This window comes from Ictidomys tridecemlineatus, chromosome 2, assembly GCF_052094955.1.
Source record: "Ictidomys tridecemlineatus isolate mIctTri1 chromosome 2, mIctTri1.hap1, whole genome shotgun sequence".
NCBI lineage: Eukaryota > Metazoa > Chordata > Mammalia > Rodentia > Sciuridae > Ictidomys > Ictidomys tridecemlineatus.
The window spans coordinates 205,777,992-205,796,843 of NC_135478.1; the positions used below are offsets into that span (position 1 = coordinate 205,777,992).

Genomic DNA, 18,852 nt, shown 5'->3' on the forward strand with positions numbered 1-18,852 from the left:
ATGGGAAAACTCCAAAGACAAATTTCTGGAATCCCATTCCCAACAAATGATGTTTTTTCATCTCATGAGCAAACAGTGAAATCTCCAATACAACATGGTCCCACACCTCTCCAAATACTTAGATACTGCGAAAAGACAAATACAGTAAATAATGAGAATAGAAAAATGAAAGATCTACACAGTCTCCCACATCCATGTCTCTACCATTCACTCTTTATTTTCCTACATCCATTTGTAACATTTTAACAAATACTAAGTTTTGAAACACATTATCTAAAAGGATCTATAATTCAGTACCCTAGTTGAAGGCCATATTAGAACATAATGTTCCTGCTGCAACTACAAAAAACTAAAGCAAAAATTTCTCAATATGGAAGTACAAATCAGAACAGAATGCTTTTCCTTGCAAATAATACCAGTTCTTAATGTTTAAGCCATATTTATTAGCTCTACCATGAAACAAGGTTGTTTATTTTGTGATTTATAGATCCAAAAATTAAGCAAAGCAATAATAATTTTCATAAAAATATTAAAGGATTTTACTTCAAAAAGTTTATCAAATAAACTATTACATGACCAGACTTATGCTATAGCTCAATCCCTCATACAAACTGGTAAACAATTACTGAATCTATTATAAAAATCAATTTATAGACTGTATTTTTAAAAGCTGTTAGTATGCTAGTCTTTGTGACCTAGTTACATGTATTATTTTCATCTTAGCTGTGAAAGACCAAGAATTTTTTTTTACTTATTAAAATAAGTCCAGTTATTTGTGGTATATAATTGCTTTGATCCTAATTTAATGCCTCATTCTACAACAATGAAAAGCAATCAGAAGCATTCAGATCAAACAATACACTAAATTCCAAATTATCTGTAGTCAAATTTTATCAACTCTCACATTTTATAGATGGGAAAAGAGAGGCCCAAAGAGACCTGCCAAGATCCAGCACACATCCTTTCCCCTGTACCCTCATGTTGATCTACTCCTTTGGCTATAGGCAGGACCTGACAGAAGGAAGAGAATCAGTCAGCTTGTTTTCCTGGTTGATTTTGAGTTCTCATTGACAGCTCCAGAAATAAAAGGGGGAAATAAGGCAGAGCAACATGTACTGTATCTGGGGTAAAAATTTTTCATATAAAATTTTAACCCTTAGCATGGTGGTTGCTTTCTCTACCTCAGATGAGTGACAAAGTTCACATTATTTCAATATGGCCCAAAGCTTGCTTGACTGTAGAAAAGGTTCTCATTTGCAATTAAAATAAAACATTTTGCTATAAGTATATATAATGTTATAAGATATGTAATGTTAAAAGTACTTTAACATTAAGTAGCTTAGAAAACCAATTTCAAAAGTATTTTGTTCAAGAACAAAATTCATTCAAATACACTATTATGATCATAATACAGACAGATATTAGTTTCTGAAGTTTTAGTCAAAAGAAGAATCCACTGAGAGATGAACACACAACAGATTGCTTAATCACACTGAAGATACAGGATTTCCTAATCCAAAAAGTATGTACCTTTCAAAGAAAAGAAAATTAATACAACTCATAATCTTCTTATTAATGTCAAAATTAGCCCTCATTACAGAAAAGATTACTAAGCAGGCTAAGCAAATGAATTTGCCTTGGTGATAAGGCAAATGTGAGTCTAATTCATGAATATGATTATTCTTCCTTATTTTTCATGTTAGCACTATTCTAACTCTAGCTTTCAATTAGTTTCTATTTCTTTGATGATTGACATATCATATTTCATACATTAGATTCAAGTGGGTTTTGATGATTGAACCACATTATGATGATTGATATAATTCAGTAATTGTTAACAATTATGCTAAAGATAAACTTCTTTGTTTCTGCTATATTTATTCTAATTTTCTTTCTTTCTCTCTATGTGTATATATGCATTTTCTAGTAAAGATACAGGTAGGCACCTCTATTTCTAAATGTGCCATCTCTTCTCTATGTGTGTGTGTCTGTTTGTGTGTGTGTACACACACACACACAAACACACACACACACATTTTTCTAATGCAGTTGCAGGTAGTTGCCTCTAGTTTTAAATGTGCTAATATGGACCACTGAAAAAACTCCTCAATGAATCTGTAAACTTACTGCCATTTGTAAGGCAAATAAAAAAAACCTAATTATAAATTAACAAATAGTAATTCAGGCTTCTCATAGGCTTCTCTTTAATTGGCAATATTGAATAGAACATATTTAATCTGTTACTAATAATATTAATTCAAGTTTTTATCCAAAATTTTGAATCTTCAAAGCAGTATTTATATATGAGAAAAATTTATTCAGTGAAACAGTATTTTACAATTGTGATATGTACTGTACTTCAGCTAATAATAAAAAAAAATCTTCTATGTGACCATTTTTCATCCTTAGCAGGTTCTGAAATTAAAATGAAGTATTATATGGAAATTTTCTTAAACTTTTAAAGGTTGCTTTAAAATGCCATTTATAGTTACCTGGTGGATATATTAGCAATAAAGCTATTTGTTCATTAATTTAAGAATTTAAAAAATATTAAATACCTAAATGACACAAATATTTTTAAAAGTCATAATAATGTTAAAAAGGAAATACAAAAACTTTTAATAAAATAATATTAAATCACATGAAAAATAGCACTAATTTACATAGTGGCAGCTATTAATGGACAGAAATTAAATTAATCTTTCCATAAAATTAAAATATTTTAATTTATGGAAATGACAGTAATAAAAGAACAATTCTATATTATAACAAAGTATTTGAACAAGGCTCATTAAGAAATTATTAAGAGATATGTAAAAATTTAGAGTAAAAATACAGTGTATAAAAAAATAACAGGCATTCAAAATTTTAAACTGCAATCAATTCTTAAACATGGCATGTATTGCAAAAAACAAATCATATATTAGAATGAAAACTTAGCATGAGAGCTTTGGTAAAGCAACTTGCAGTGATTTTGTTGTCCTTCAAGAAAAATACATAACAAGACACAAATTTATAAATGATTTTGAAGGGAGCAACTTGAAATTGAAATTAGAAAATCAGAAAAATGAAGAAACTGATATTATAGCCTACAAAAATGAAATTAGTTCCATAAATTGTGCAATCTATTCCTTGTTCTATAAAATGAGAAACATCTATTCCTTTAAATGAGCAATATTAGAGCATTAAAGTAAACCAAGCTATTACTGGATTTATGTAACTGAATTTACAAGAGAGAACTTTACATGACTGATAAACTGTGACTTGATAATTATAAGCACTATAAAATGCTCTGTGCTTATTTAAACACACACACACACACACACACACACACACACACACACGGTAAAATAGAAATGTCCCATTATTTTTCTGGTGAACACTCAAAGAGCTACAAAACAGATAAACATTAATATGGAATACTACTAGGAAACATTAGCTCATGTTAAATCCAAGAAACTAGATTATCTGGTAGAATCCACAATTTGTTTAACTCTCTGTCAGACATTTTAAAAAGACATTTTAAAAAAAACTTAGGTAATTTTATCAATAGAATTTGTGTCTTTCCAATAATATTTTCTTCTATGTGGTACTCTCCTTTCGTTTCTTCTATGTGGTAATCTACCTCAGAGGCCAAATCTAAATTTTCAATCATTTGATTTGAAAGGGTTTTGAAAGTTAAGTTCCTATAACTTAAACCTGAAAATTTCCCCAGAGTAATTAACTTAAAAACTATTAATAAATAAATCTCTTTTGTAAATAAGTAAATATATAAATTGGGAGATTAAAATGACTTGAAATTTCTGGTCTGATTTTAAATATAAAGGCCATTTTGTCTATATCTTCTAATAAACACAAACACCTGAGATACTGTCCCTACTTTTCACCTAGAAATAGTCAGAGCAAGCATAGTAACTGGGAGTGCTATGACAATCACATATCTCAAACAGAGGCAGGTGCCCATGTACATGGGGGTATTGTTTTAGAATTTTTGATATTCACCATTATGTAAAACAGTATAACAGTATGAAAAATATTTCAAATGTTTAAAACAAATCATAAACTAGTGAAAAATAGCATAAATTAAAGTAATAAACTACCAACAGTAATTATGTAAAGAAACTAACAATAAAGTATGAAAAAAGTCATTATTGATAAAAACAGGATATATATATATAAACTAGCTCTGTGTGATATAAATAGTTAATTTTCTTTTATCCCAGAGTAATTAAAAAGACTCACTCCACAAAACAAGCAGCCAAAGGTGATAAATAGGAATTTAAAAAACAGAATAAACATGAAACTATTTTCAAATTCATTTGCAAATAAATACAAATCAAAATAACAATACATATACATGTATATGAACATATATATGACATGTACATATATATTAACATATAAGTGGAAGGCCAAAAAGATACTTTCCCCTACAAAATTAAAAGTGAAATATGGGAAAAAGAACAATCACATATATTATTGTTGGTACAGCCTTTCTGGTAGACAACTTAGCAATGTACATTAAATTCAAAATGTACATACCTTTTGATTCCAGTAATTATAATTCATTAGCTATTACTATCATCATTAGGAAATAACTTTTTAAATTATGGTACTCAGTAAAAGTGGCATAAAACAGTATGTTTAAGAAAGGGAAAATTTGGAGTAAATCAATAGGAAATTCATTATGATTCACTCATACAATGAATACTAGGTACCTGTTAAACATCAAACAGAAAAATACTGATGCATAAATGTTTATAGCAGCATTATTTATAAGAGCAAAAATGTAAAATCAATCCAAATGTCCACTGACTGATGAATGGGCACACAAGATGTGAATGTCATACAGTGGAATATCATTCAGTCAGTAAAAGAAGTGAAATAGTGACACATGCAACAACAACAATGAACCTTGAAAACAATACACTAAATGAAAGAAGACAAACACAAAAAATCATTTATTTTGTGGTTCCATGTGTATGAAATGTCCAGAATAAATCAGGGGATGGGTAAGGGTGAAGAAAAAGAAATGACAACTTGATTGATAAGAGTTTCTTTTAGTGCTGATAAAAATGTTCTGGAATTAGATATCAGTGATAGTTGTATGACTCTATAATTACACAAAAAACTGATCTGCGTATTTTTAAATGTTTAAAATAGTGAATTTTATATTTAAACTCAAATTTTAGAATAATAAAAACAAAATGAAATGATTATGTAAGTAGTGCCATTAAAAGGTATCTATAATACACTAGGGTTAAAATATAAATCATAACAAAGAAAAAATATAAAACATACACAAGTTGCCAGTGGCAGTTATATCTAGAATTTCTGGAAGTTTTAATTTCCACCTCCCACCTCTTTATATTTAAACTTCTCATCACTTTCTTTCCCTTTTTTTCCTTTTAAATGTAATATGCCATTAACAGGAATGCAAACAAAAGTCAAATAATTTATATGGTAATAACAGGATAAAATTTAAAGTGAAGAGCTTAACCAAAAGACAACAGAAAAATAAGAAATCATTAGGGTTACAAACTTAAGACAAAACAAAATATAGAATATTTTCAAACAATAATTTGGATTGAAAAGGATGAGTGAAAAGTATGAAAATCTGAGTGATATTTAAATTTTCCCAAGTATTAACTTTTCTTACTATAACTGCTTTACAGACTAGGGCTTTTCATTTTTAGAACATACATAGTTACAAATTTATTTCTGAAACTTCAAGTTACTAAACAACATTAATATAGAGGTTAATTTTATTCTCTGGGCAATTTAAGACTGAATTAAATTTACATGGTATATATAGTCCTGGATGTTTCAAGAATTATTTGAATATTATGATTTTCTGAGATATAAAATATGCGGAAGCTTCCCTAAATTTCCAACTACATAACTTAAAAGAGTGTTTCTGAGAGTGGCCTTGACTATTGTCTAAAAGCCAAATTCTGGCAACCTTAGGGCCATTATCTCTAGCATCATGTTTTGGCATGAGTATGTGGGTTTTTACTGGATGACTTGTGTTCATATGGTATTACAGAAACAATTCAACTCTCATTTTGTGTGCAAATTAAGAATCAAAAGTTGGAAAGCCTTCAAAAATTAAGAAGGAAAACTAAAAAGCCAGATGGACAGGTTTATCTTTACCCATTGTTTCTAACAGTGTTTATACCACACTTCAAAAGATGGCCTCATGGGGAGGTGACTATTTATCATTCAAGTCAGGAAGAGCTTTGAGGTTTAAGCCAGAGTTTCTGAGCAATGCTTAGGTATCATAATAGTTCAGCTTGATTAGAGAAATTCTAAAACTCCAAGTCACAAGAGTTCTAACTCTCTTCTTAATTTATGTGATATAAGAAAAATAAAGATTATTATTCCTGCATCAAACATTCAATTTTCCAACAAATTCTCCCTGAATGTCCATAATCTCTCAGACATTACTAGAGTTCTAGGATATACATCAATGAGCCAAAAATACCAAGATTTTAGCCCTGGTGAGGCTTACAAAAAGAAGGACAAGAAGTAATCATAGTAAGTAATCACATAATATGTTATACAACTTAAGACAAAAAAAGTAACAGAGAAAAAGAGGTCAAAATTGCTGGGTAACAGAAGGGAAATGATATAAAATTTAAAACATGTCTGGAAGGGTTAGGCCTCACTGAGTAGTTCTAAAATAGATGAGGGAGTCCACCAAGTTCAGATACTGGAGACATGTGTCCTTTACACAGGAGCAGCCATGCAGAAATACATTAGGGTAGAATGTACCCAGTACGGTAAAGAAAATGAAAAGACCAATGAGGACAGTGTGTGGTAACTTAGGAAAAAAGAAAAGATTCGTTATATGCAAGTATAACTGGAAAAAAAAATGTTCAGGGTCAATGCAAACATCTAAACAGAACTTGAGTTAGCAAGCCAATGTAAGTATAATTATCAGATTAATTCATAGGAAATGACATCATGTTTCATTATACTTGAACATTATTTTCTTTAATATGATCATTAAGGAGATTATTCATTGATTGGTACTACATCACACTCAGCAATACTTCCCTTATGACATGATGACACAGTTACACATAGTATTTATCAAAAAATGTGTCCTCCTCTTGCCCTTTAAGACTGAGTTTCAGGTAACATCATATCTTATTAATCTTTGTATCCTAAGTGTCAACTGGATGAGTTAATGACTAAGAGAAATGGATGGAATAAAGAAAACAAGGTAAAAAATTAGGGGGGAAAGAAAGGTTTTTTAAAAAAGAAAAAAAAAAAAGGCCAAGAAAGTATATACAAAGTCAAACTTCAGGCATCTGCTCCAGTAAAAGAATAGAGAACTCAGGCTATTACTCATTTCCAAAGCAGAGCAAAAGTAAGAGTAAAATTTAGTAGAGAAAAATATAAAGGTGAGGGCTTGGATTGTGGCTCAGCGGTAGAGCACTCACCTAGCATGGGCGGGACCCGGGTTCGATTCTCAGCACCACATAAAAATAAAGGCATTGTATTGTGTCCATCTACAAAAAAGATTCATACTCATTCTCATATTCTCTCTCTCTTTCAAAAAAAAATATATATATGAAGGTGATAGTAAAGGAATGGTTCTTAGGGCTTATGGTGGTTGTGCTCTGCACCAAACTATCCAGCTTCCTAAAGTAACTGGAGATTAAGCAGTTGGAATTTTATGGATTATGATGAAAAAGTGAGATCCTCCTAATTTGAGGAAATTGTAAATTTATTTTTTAATAAATTCATTGTAGTCCCATGAATTTGGAAAATGCACAGTCATGTAACTAAATCCATAAGATCCATAATGGTTCCACCATGCTGATGCTATGTAGTCAACCCCCCAACTTTTAACACCTAGTAATTTCTGCTCTATTCTCTGAAATTACAGTCTCGCCTTTTCAAGAATGCTATATAAATGGAATCATATAATATCTAACCTTTTAGAATTTTGCTTCTTTCTCTTGGAATAATGTATTTTACATTCATACATGTTATTGTGGGTAGAAATACTTTTTGCTATTTACTACTGAGATTTTCCTTTGTAAGAGTATACAACCAATTACCCTTTATCACTTGATGGATATTTGGGTTGTTTTTAATTTTGACTACTATGAATAAGACAGCTATAAAAATGTTCTGTAAACAAAAGTTTTCATTTCTCTAAAGTAAAAGAGTGGGTTCTGGGAAATAAGGGTATATTTAACTTTCTAAGAACTTCACAACCTTTCCTAAGTGGTTGTAGTATTTTGCACTTCCATCAGTCAGCAATGTATGAAGTTCTAATTTCTCCCAATTCCCCAGAACTTAATAAGTATGCAATGGTACCTTTCTGGGGTTTTAATTTGCATTTCCCAAATAACTGATGAAGTTGAGCATTTTTTCATTTTGACATACCATCTGTTTATCTTGTTGTTTTTTGTTTTGGCTTGTGCATGTGAAGTTAGCCCTCTACCAACTAAGCTATATCCCTAGGCCCTCATTTGTTTATCTTTTTTTGTTTTTAGAGAGAGAGAGAAGATGTGAAGTCAGCCCTCTACCAACTAAGCTATATCCTTAGGCCCCATTTGTTTATCTTTTTTTTTTTTAGAGAGAGAGAGAAGAGAGAGATTTTATTAATATTTATTTTTCAGTTTTCAGTGGACACAACATCTTTATTTTATTTTTATGTGGTGCTGAGGATAGAACCCAGCGCCCTGCGCATGCCAGGTGAGCGCGGTACTGCTTGAGCCACATCCTCAGCCCCTCTGTTTATCTTTTTTGGTGAAAGTGCCTTGAGATAAGACAGTTTGAGTCTCCAGCTTTGCTCCTCCTTTGCAAAATTATTTTGCCTATTTTAGTTACTTTGCCTAGGCATATAAGTTTTATAGTTATTTTGTCTACAAGAAGCCTTCTAAAACTTTTGAGATTGCATTGTGTCCACAGATCAGTATAGAAAGAACTGACATCTTCTCTCATATAAATATATATATTCATATAAATTTTAGAATCAGCTTATCTACAAAAAGCCTTCTAAAACTTCCAGATTGTATTGAGTCTAAAGATCATCATGGATAAGAATGAGTTTTCCAGTCCATAATGAAGAACTGTCTGTCCAAAATGTCAATATATCAATGTTGAGAAATCTTGTAAAGTTCTGTAGATGGCCTTTAAGAAAGTTCTATACTGATACCTACTTTGTGAAAAGTTTTTAACAGGAATAAGTGTTGAATTCTGTCAAATGCTTTTGTATGTATCTATGTATGTGGTTTTTATTTTTCAGCATCTGTTTTTAAAAATATTTTTTAGTTATAGATGAACACAATATCTTTATTTATTTTTATGTGGTGCTGAGGATCGAACCCAGTGGCTCATGTGTGCGAGGCAAACGCTTTACCACTGAGCCACAACTCCAGCCCTATTTTTCAGCATCTTAATAAAAGGAAATACATTAAGTGTTTTTCAAATATTAAAGTACATCACTGAATTCCAGAGTTTTATTTGTTAATATTTTCTGAGAATTCTAGTGTCTATGCCTATGAGTAGTATTGGCATACAGTTTTGTTTTAATATTTTGTCTAATTTTGTATCAAGCTAATTGGAGCCTCATAAAAAGAATTAAGAAATGTCCTCTTTTTTCCTATTTTCTAGAAGGATCTGAGTAGAATTGCCATTATTTCTTTTTTAGTAGTTTGTTGCAACCAAGAGTGAAAATACCCTAGCCTGAATCTTTCTTTATCGGAAAGTTTTAAAATACTAATTTAATCTCTTTAATAGGTATATTAAATATTTCTTAGTAAGTTTTGTAAAGATTTGCCCTTCCAGAAATTGGTCCAGTTCATCCATATTGTCAATTTTATGATTAGAATTATTTAAAGTATTCACATATTATGCTTTAAATGAAGGGCTTGTATTGATGTGCCTCATTCACTCTTGATGTTAGTCATTTGCATCCTTTATCTTTTTGTGAGCCATCTAGAATTTTACAAATTTCATTAATGTTTTCAAGATATTAAACTGATCATATTTATTGTTTTATTTCACTGGCTTCTGTTTTTACCTTTATTGTTTTCTTCATTCTGCTTGCTTTCGATTGAATTTGCTCTTCTTTCTTTAGTTTCTTAAAGTAAAAGCTTGAATTATTGACTTGAGGTCTTCCTCTTTTCTACATAAGCTTTTAATACTTTAAATTTCCATATCTGCACTAACTTAACTGCATTCTTAAAATTTCATATTATGCATTTTAATTTTTCATTTGTTTGAAAATACTTTATAATTTTCCTTGATACTTCCTCTTTATTTGTGAGTTCTTAAAAAGTGTGTTTTTAAGTTTCCAAATATTCAGTGATTTTCAGATATCTTTCTGTTCTTGATTTCTGGTATAATTTTGTTATGATCAGAAAACATACACTGAATAAATTCTTTAAATTTTTAAGGTTTTCTTAAGTTCTGTTGAAGGTCTATCTTTCTGAATGTTCTATTTTCCTTTAAAAAGAATGTACATTCTGCTTTTGAGGAATGCTTTATAAATGTCAATTATGAATGTGGCATGTTCTATAAATGTTCATTAAGTCAACTAGTCCTAACATTGCCCAGATCTTTAGATCCTCTCTGTCTACCTTGGTTTGATTATTCTGAGAGGAATGCTAAAGATGCCAAATTTAATTGTGGAGTTTCCTAATAGCAGCTATTTTTAGTTGCATACATATGTAGTATTTTTCATGTTTTCATCACAAATTTGCTCACTTCTTTATATGTAAATGTACACCTTCATCCCTGTCAATTTTGATTGTTCTGAAATCTACTTTGACATTAATGTAGCCACTCCAGATTTTTTTTTCAGTTAGTTCTGCATGGAGTATCTTTTCATCTCGTTTAGCCTATGTTATCAATATACTTAAAAGTGGGTTTCTTTATCTATAGAGTCATTTTTAACCTAATGAAAATATCTCTTTTAATTGATGTTTAAACTATTAATATACAAAGTAACTACTAACATGGTTGGATTTAGGTCCACCATTTTATTGTTTGCTTTCTGTCATTCTCCCTTTCTTTCCTATCCTTTTGCAGGTTTTTAGCATCCCATTTTAACTTATTTAATAGGTTTTTTTTGATAACTCTTAGTATTTTTATAGCCACTGCTTTAAGGATTACAATATAATGCCTAACTCTTAATAGTCAATACATTTTACCATGTCAAGTAACATATAATCACATATAGCCCTTTGCTTTCCAGCCTGTTTTAAATGTCACTTTTATTACATATAAGAACATTAAAGCCTCCCACAAGCAATGACATAATTTTTGCTTTCAATAGTTATTTTTGAAAGGTCTTAAGAGAAGAAAAACAATCTGCCATATTTACTTGAATATTTACCATTTCTGTTGCTCTTTCTTCATTCTCGAAGTTCCAAGTTTTCTTCTGATATCATTTCTTGGAGCCCAAAAACTTTTGTTAGCACTGGTTTTAGTCCAGGTGTGCTAATGACAATTCTGAGTTTTTCTGAAATTTCTTTATTTCATCGTCATTTCTGAAGTGTGTTTTCACTGAGTATAGAATTGTGAGTTAGCAGTTGTTTTCTTTCAGAACTTTAAAGATGCTGTTCCACTGTCTTCTGTCTTTCATGGTTCCTGTTGAAAAACCTGCAGTCATTTGAATTGTTGTTTCCTCAACATAATAAATTATATTTCTCTGGTTGCTGTCAAAAAGTTTTTAATCTTTTGTTTTCAGAAGTTTGATTTTGATGTTGTCTAGAAGTGGTTAACTGAATTTGTCTTTGTAGGGTTTCTGGGTTTCTTGATTTATTCAATTGTGTGTGTATGTGTGCATGTGTGTATGTGTTGAGAACGTATGCGATCTACTCTCTTAGTCATTTTCAAGTACAAATTATTATTAACTACAGTCACCGTAACGTACTAGATTGCACTTTTGTAGATATTTTCCCATTCCTCTCTGTAATCAACTTTACATAGCCTTTGGTAATCAACTTTATTCTCTGTAATTAGAAGTTTGACTTTTTTTTTTGTAACACAGATTCCACATGTAAGTGATATCATATAGTATTTGTCTTTTTGTGCCTGGCTTCTCTTAGCATAGCATCATCCTCTTAAGTTTATCCAAATTATTACAAATGGCAGAATTTCCTACATTGTTAAGGCTGAATCATATTCCTTGTGTACATGTACAATAGTTTCTTTATCCATCTATTTGTCAATGGTTATCAAATGGTTATCCATCTACTTGTCAAGAATTTTCAAAATACCAATGGGTATTTAGGTTGTATTCATATCTTAGTTATTGTGAATATTGTAAATAATGCCGCAGTAAATCTGAAAGTGCAAATGTCTCTTTGAAATAGTGATGTTATTTCTTTTTTCTATATGCCCAGAAGAGAAATTTTTGGATCATGTTTTAGTTCTACTTTTAATTTTTTGAGTCATCTCAATTCTGTGTTCCATAAAAGCTATACTAATTTGCATTTTCACCAACAGCATTCGAGGGATCCCTTTTCACCAATATTTGTTTCTTTTGATGTTCTGATAATAGCATCCTAACAGGTGTGAGGTGATAGTTTTTACTTGTATTTCCTTGATGATAATGATATGAATATCTCTTTGTATACCTACTATCCATTTGCATACCTTTTTTGTAAAAATGTCTATTCAGGGCCTTTTCCAATTTTTTAATCAGTTTTTAAATCTGTTTTGCTATTGAGTTGTATGAGTTTCTTATATATCCTGGGTATTTTAACCCATAAGTGATATATGGTTTATAAATATTTTCTCCATTCTGTCAGTTATCTTTTCATCTTGTTTACTGTTTTCTATGAAGAAACAATTTGATATAGTTCAATTTATTTATTTCTGTTTTGTTGTATGTGCTTTTTGTGTCAAATCTTAAGAAAAGAAATCATTGCTGAGATCAGTGTCAAGGAGCTTTTCCCCTATGTTTTATTCTAAGTTTTACATTTCAGGCCATAACCTTAACTCTTTAATAACCCTCTTTACAGGTCCAACTTTACCTTTGTGGATGTAGATAAACAAGTTTTTGAACAGTATTTTTTTGTGCAATCTATCCTTCCCACATCATGCACTTATTGAAAATTATGTGGAGAATAATTTGTGGGCTCTCTATTCTGTTCCATTGGTGTATATGTCTGTGTTTATGTCCATACAATACTGCATTAATTACTATAGCTCTGTAATATACTTCAAATCAGGAAGTGTGACACCTGAAGCTTCATTCTATTTGCTCAGGATTGCTCTGGCTAGTCAGGATCTTTTGTAATTCCATAATAATTTCAGGATTTGTTTATTTTTCTGTGAAAAAATCTCATTGGAATTTTGTTAGGTACTGCATTGAATCTGTATGCGCATTCTTTTTTTTTTTTTTTTTAGGTACTGGGGATTGAACTCAGGGGCCCTCAATCACAGAGCCACATCCCCAGCACTATTCTGTATTTTATTTACAGATAGGGTTTCACTGAGTTGTTTAGTGCCTCTCCATTGCTGCAGCTGGTTTTGAACTTGAGATCCTCCTGTCTCAGCCTCCTGAGCTTCTGGTATTACAGGCATGTACCACCACACCCAGCTATCCTTTTAACTATGCATACAATCAATGAACATGGGATATCTTTCCTTTCATTTGTGTGTTTTTCAATGTCTTCCATCAATGTTTTACAGTTTTCATTGTACAGAGTTTTGGTATTTTATTCCTTCAATACTATGATAAATAGAACTATTTGCTTAATTTTTTAGCTTATTATTGGTACATATAAATGCAATTGACTTTTGTGTGTTGATTTTTGTATTCTGAAGCTTTACTGAATTTGTTTATTCTAACAGTTTTTTTGGTGGAGTCTTCAGGGTTTTGTACATACAAGTTCATGTAATCTGCAAACAGGGATAATTTATCTTCTCCCTTTCCAATATGGGTACTGTGTTAGATTTTCATCACTCTCACCACAATACCCAACAAGAACAAATTAGAGGAGAAAAAAGTTTATTTTGGCTTACAGTATCAGAGGTTTAGTTCAAGATCAGCCAACAATATTGCTCTAGACCCAAGGTGAGACAGAACATCATAGCAAAGGAAGGCATGGGAGAGGAATACTACTCCACTCATGGTGGAGAGAGAAGAAAAAAGGCTTCTGGGAAGATGAACCCTTCCTCTGTACCCCTAGTGATCTACCTCTTCCAGCCACACATCACCTGTCTACAGTTAGTCTATTCAAATTAGAATGGGCCCATTCGATTATAGCTCTCATAATCTAATCATTTCACGTTTGAATATCTCTGCATCAACACATGTATCCAAGCCATAAGAAACATATTTTATTTTTCTTGCGTTATTAATCTGGATAGGACTTCCAGTATATGTTGAATAGGAGTGGTGAAAGTGGGCATCCACATGTTGTTTCTGATCTCAAGAGAAAACCTTTCAGCTTTTCCATTGAGCATAATGTTAACTGTGGGCTTGCCATATGTGGCCTTTACTATATTAAGGTACATTCCTTCTTAATTGTTAAGTTTTATCATAAAAGAATGCTGATTTTGTCAAATAGCTTGCTGAGATTCTTGAATCTACATTTCTTGTCACCATATCCAGAATTTTTAACTACTATTTCTTCAAATGTATCTTCTGGTGAAATCTTTTCCTCTGCTCCTTCTGTGCCTCCAATGACACAGTGTAATGTATTTTTCTTTTGTCTGAGAGGTTCCTGAGACCCTGTTCATTTTTTTTTCTTCTATTCTTCAGATTAGATAATTTTTTTTTTTTTGGTGGTATAGGGGATTGAACCCAGGGTCTTTTGCATGCAAAGTAAGCACTCTTACCAACTGAGCTATATTCCCAGACCTTATTGATGTACTTTTAAATTCACATATGCATTTCTATTATTTTTATTCTGCTACATAACTTCATCTAGTCAGTGTTTTATTTTGGATAATTTACTTTTTAAGTTACAAATTTCCCATGGTTCTTTTTCAAGATTTTATTTCTTTACTCAGAACGTCTATTTTTCTCTTCAAGAGGGTTTGCTCTTCATAATGGAAGATGGTTATAATGGATACTGAAACATCTTTGCCTGATGATTCCAACATCTGGGTCACCTCAGGATGGGTATGTTGATAGTCTTTTCCTTTGAGAATTAGTCAAACTTTTTTGTTTTGTTTTTGTATGTAAGGCAATTTTTGTAGTTTATTCTGATTTTTTTAATCTTATATTCAGACTCTTTGAGTCCTATTAAAAGCTTTTAGAGTACATAGACTTTTTTGTTTGGTTTGACAGGGAGTCAGATTTAGATAGTAAATCCTTGCCTCAAGTGAGCAGAGATACTAATACAAGATTAGTTTATAAAGCCTTAAGCTTCTTTTCGTGCATGTGCCACTCAAGGACTTGGATGGAGGATTCCTAGCTCTGTTTTCAAAGTCTTGGGATAGTTAGGATCAAAATAGAATTATGACATTCTCTTTACCAATTCTCTCTTCCCTGAAAAACATGCCAGCTCCTAGATACCTCATTGTTCAAGTCATTCTAGAAGGATAAAAATGTTTCTCTTAGAATTCTTACTTACTACACTGTAACAGTTCTGAAGGACTCAAGCCCCCTCTTGGGGGGATAAAACAGAAAAGAGACTAGGAATTCCTTAATACTCTTTGGCTTGAAGAAGCTTCTTTTTCTGATCCTCTGATAAAAAAGAAAAGGTTACTGTTGGAGGTTTTTGCTAGATACTTGAATTAAAAATGATGATATAGGAGAAGAAAAATATACTAGTCACACATTCCTACACTGGTTCTTCAAATTTTAATTTCCCTTCCCAACCTAACTGCTATGGTTTACTTTTGACCTACAAGCATTAAAGAACATAGATTAGTAGTTAAAATCCTCTTTTTCTCCCCACCCCCAACCTATACAGTTTTACAGGCAAATTCTACTAAATGATGATTCCAAGCTTATACAAAATTCTTCCAAATAACTAAAAAACATTAAACATCTCCAAACATTTTATGAGGCTACTAAAACTTTTATAACAAAAAGCAAGTACAAAACAGAAAAATTACAGACAAATTTTACTGTGAGCATAGAATCAAACTTCTAAAATATTAGCAAACTAAATTCTAAATCAGAAAAAAATATATTAAAATAATACCTGAGGGGCTGGGGCTGTGGTTCAATGATAGTGCACTTGCCTGGCATGTGTGAGGCACTGGGTTTGATTCTCAGCACTGCATATAAATAAAGGTCTATCAACAACTAAAAAATAAAACTAAAAAAAAAATTTTAAAAAACCAATATCTCAGTGTCCAGTTGGATTTATCCTAAGAATATATAAATTATTCAACACTAGGAAAACTAGGGCTGGGGCTGGGGCTCAGTGGTAGAGCACTCGCCTGGCACATGTTCCTCAGCACCACATAAAAATAAAATAAAGGTACTGTGTCCACCTACAACTAAAAAAATACACATTAAAAAATTATTGATGCAATTATTCACCTTAAAAAATTAAAAGTGACTTCTGGATCTAGAACAAGATAAAATAGCTGTGCTTTCTTGCTAAATACAACTAAAAACCTTGGACATTACATATAAAATGTAAGATTCTGAAGGTGGAGATAAAAAGGAAGACTTGCCAAGGACCTCAGAAACTGAGGAATGACATGATAGGAACTTCCTTGGGCCTTCTTTTTGCCTCATAAATCCTACAGTGTGTTGGATACCTCAGCAATCTTGATGTGCAGTACAAATACAGGAACAAAAGGTTGCTGTCTCCTCTTGAGTTTTCTAAATTATGTGTGATGGGAGACAAAATTGTAACACTATCTGATGTGGTCATAAAATATGTATAATAGGGCCAAGGTTGTGGCTCAGTGATAGAGCGCTTGCCTAGCATGCGTGAGGAACTGGGTTCAATTCCCAGCACCATGTAAAAATAAACAAATAAAATAAAGGTATTGTAGCCATCTACAGCTAAAAAAAAATTTAAAAATATGTATAATACATACTTGAAATGATTATACTATAAAGCAGTGGGGCAAAGGGCATAAGGTAACTTTTTAATTTCAGACTAGAAAATGATGCCAAATAGACTGTGCCAAGACTTTCTATACATATTCATGTATATAAATAGACAAATATCTTGAACAATCAGTGAAAAACCTGCACAAAAAAAGATACAGTGAAGAACAATAGATAATTAAAAGTGAAATTCTAAACAATGTGCAAATAACCCATAGGAAGACAGGAAAAAGAAAATAAAGAAACCGAGAAGGAACAAACACAAAACTAAAAATTAAAATAAAAAATATCTATTATATTCACCTACATTTTCTCTCATTGTATTCTTCCTTTCTTCCTGATATCCCAAAGCTCTCTATCAGTTCTTTTTTGCCAAAAGAAGGTTCTTTAGCTATTACTTGTAGATAAGTCTGCTGAGACCAAATTTTTAGCTTTCTTTCATACAAAAGGTCTTAATTTTCCCTCAATTTCTCAAGGGAATTCTGTATTATATAGCATTCTGTGTTGACAATTCTAGTCTTTCGGCATTGGAAATATATTGGGCCACTATCTTTTGGGCTCCATAGTTTCTTTTTTTTGGGGGGGGGCCATGGTTTCTGACAAGAAATCTCTTGACATTAGAGATTTTTTTAACTAAAGACAAGGAGTCATTTTTCTCTGGTTATTTTCAACATGTCTCTTTGTCTCTAATTCTCATAAGTTTAATTATGTTGAGGTATGGATTTCTTTCAGTTTTTCCTCTTGGAATTTGCTCAGTTTCTTGCAGCTATGTGTTCATGACTCTTGCCAAGTTTGGGTAATTTTCAATCATTATTTCAGTATTTTTTTCAGTAACATCATCTTTCTCCTCTCTTTTAAGAACTCTGATGACAGGAGTCATCTTCTATTATAATTCCAGCAGGTCCCTGAGGCTCTGTTCATTTAAGTCTAATTTTTCTATTATGATTAGGAAATATCTATTCTATCTTCTAGTCTACTGATTCTTTTTATTCCATGTCCATTTTCCTGTTGGGCCCATTGACTGAGCTTTCTATTTTGATTTTGTATTTTTTCAGCACCAAACTTTCACTTGGTTCTTTATATCTTCTATTTCTTTACTGAGGCTTTCTATTTTTTCTGTTTGTTAAGTACGTTTGTAATTGCTCACTGAAATATTTTCATCATGGACATTTTATAATCATTGTCATTAATTCTAACACCTCTGACATCTCAGTGTTGACATCTATTGTCTTCTGTGTTCTTCCTAGTTCTTGGTATGATGAGTGATTTTCATCTGAAACCTAGATATGCTCATATTATTTGAGATTCTGGATCTTATTTGAACTTTCTGTTTTAACTGAATTTATATGACACTACTCCAGAAGGGAAAGTGGGGGTGGGTACCACTTCATTACTATTAAGTAGAGGGAGAAGTCCAAAATTTCCCAACTGGCCTCCACTGAAATCCAAGGGGGGAGTTCTCATTAATGCTAATGGGGATATAAGTCTATACTTCCTACATGGTCTCCACTCACATTGCACTGGGTGGCCTCCCTTCTGCTGCATGACAGTAAAAGCCATAACTCTTTAACAGGCCCTCTGATGCCACCTCAGCATGATAGGAAAATAGCACCTCATTATTGCTAGGTGAGATGGAAGAACAGGCTCCCCTTTATGTGTTGTGGTGTACATCAACAGCAGGAAAGGCTCATGAACAGGCAGGAGGGAAGAGCTGCAGATCCTGTTGGGTGTTTTTGATCCTACCCTCATTGTGGTTTTGGGATACCCTGAAAAACATACAGCCTCATAAGGATAGAATTCTGAGCTCCCTATTCAGCTTTTTCTGGAGTGGATGATGCCATAGTTTTTCT

At 31.8% G+C, this 18,852-nt stretch overlaps 1 protein-coding gene across 6 annotated transcripts in view; it reads right to left on the reverse strand.

Annotated features, from left to right (window-relative positions):
* Rundc3b (RUN domain containing 3B) overlaps positions 1-18,852 on the reverse strand; it is a 147,053-nt gene that overhangs the window by 105,036 nt on the left and 23,165 nt on the right. Inside the window, exon 1 of one of the 6 annotated variants that reach the window (XM_078040493.1) lies at positions 11,363-11,527. The exons of the other annotated variants lie outside the window; for them this stretch is intronic. The gene's annotated coding sequence lies outside the window, so the exon portion shown is untranslated. Of the gene's footprint in view, positions 1-11,362; positions 11,528-18,852 lie in introns of those variants that run through there. 6 annotated transcript variants of the gene reach the window in all.